Source organism: Mus musculus, chromosome 19, assembly GCF_000001635.26.
Source record: "Mus musculus strain C57BL/6J chromosome 19, GRCm38.p6 C57BL/6J".
In the NCBI taxonomy this organism is placed as follows: domain Eukaryota; kingdom Metazoa; phylum Chordata; class Mammalia; order Rodentia; family Muridae; genus Mus; species Mus musculus.
The window spans coordinates 13,299,578-13,301,370 of NC_000085.6; the positions used below are offsets into that span (position 1 = coordinate 13,299,578).

Below are 1,793 nucleotides of genomic sequence, written 5' to 3' on the forward strand. Positions count from 1 at the left end.
TGAAGTTCTCTATCTTTGTTTGGTCTTTTTGTCGTTTAGGTATCACAGTATTTGTGTCTTCATAGAATAAATTGGGTAGATTACCTTCTGCTTCTATTTTGTGGAATAGTTTGTGAAGAACTGGAATTAGATCTTCTTTGAAGGTCTGATAGAACTCTGCACTAATCCCATCTGGTCCTGGGCTTTTTTTGGTTGGGAGACTATTGATGACTGCTTCTATTTCTTTAGGGGAAATAGGACTGCTTAGATCATTAATCTGACCCTGATTTAACTTTGGTACCTTGTACCTGTATAGAAATTTGTCCATTTCATCCAGGTTTTCCAGTTTTTTTGCGTATAGCCTTTTGTAGAAGGATCTGATGGTGTTTTAGATTTCTTCAGTATCTGTTGTTATGTCTCCCTTTTCATTCATGATTTTGTTAATTCAGATGCTGCCCCTGTGCCCTCTAGTGAGTCTGGCTAAGGGTTTATCTATTTTGTTGATTTTTTCAAAGAACCAGCTCCTCCTTTGGTTGATTCTTTGAATAGTTCTTCTTATTTTCACTTGGTTGATTTCAGCTCCGAGTTGGATTATTTCCTACCATCTACTCCTCTTGGGTGAACTTGCTTCCTTTTGTTCTAGAGCATTTAGGTGTGTTGTCAACCTGCTAATGTGTGCTCTCTCTAGTTTCTTTTTGGAGGCACTCAGAGGTATGTGTTTTCTTCTTAGAAATGCTTTCATTGTGTCCCATAAGTTTGGGTATGTTGTGGCTTCATTTTCATTAAACTCTAAATAGTCTTTAATTTTTTTCTTTATTCCTTCCATGACCAAGTTATCATTGAGGATAGTGTTGTTCAGTTTCCACCTGAATATTGGCTCTCCATTATTTATGTTGTTATTGAAGATCAGCCTTTGGCCATGGTGATCTGATAGGATGCATGGAACAATTTCAATATTTTTGTATCTGTTGAGTCTTTTTTGTGACCAATTATATGGTCAATTTTGGAGAAGGTACCTTGAGGTGCTGAGAAGAAGGTATTTCCTTTTGTTTTAGGATAAAATGTTCTGTAGATATCTGTTAAGTCCATTTGTTTCATCTCTTCTGTTAGTTTCACTGTGTCTCTGTTTAGTTTCTGTTTCCATTGATGAAAGTGGTGTGTTGAAGTCTCCCACTATTATTGTGTGAGGTACAATGTGTGCTTTGAGCTTTACTAAAATTTCTTTAATGAATGTGGCTGCCCTTGCATTTGGCGCATAGATATTCAGAATTGAGAGTTCCTCTTGGAAGATGTTACCTTTGATGAGTATGAAGTGCCCATCCTTGTCTTTTTTTGACAATTTTGGGTTGGAAGTCGATTTTACTAGGTATTACAATGGCCACTCCAGCTTTTTTCTTCAGACCAACCATTTGCTTGGAAAATTGTTTTCCAGCCTTTCATTCTGAAAAATATGGAAAGCTTCATGAATTTGCATGTCATCCTTGCACAGGGGGCATGCTAAACTTCTCTGTATCATTCCAATTTTAGTATACGTGCTGCCAAAACGAGCACTGTTTCTACATCTTATTTGCTTCCTGTTCCCAATGAAAAACTGATCTGCATGTAAAAATTGTTCTTCTTTCATCTCCAGCTTTCTGTCTCCCAGATATTGGCAGACTTTCACATCTTTACACTTCCAGAAACAAGATTATGTCATTATAGTCCTGGAACACTTTTTAGGAACAACGTTTCCCCCTATTTCTTACCTCACAAAAAATCTTGACAGTGTCATCAATGGACGGCTTCCCTGTCTATGCTCTTTTGCCACAACCTCT

The 1,793-nt window shown here is 37.3% G+C and overlaps 1 non-coding gene across 1 annotated transcript; it reads right to left on the reverse strand.

Annotated features, from left to right (window-relative positions):
* Window positions 1-1,423: 1,423 nt before the first annotated feature.
* On the reverse strand, window positions 1,424-1,530 carry Gm22443. The gene has a single exon (XR_003952962.1). It is a non-coding gene; the product is annotated as a U6 spliceosomal RNA (small nuclear RNA).
* Window positions 1,531-1,793: the final 263 nt, after the last annotated feature.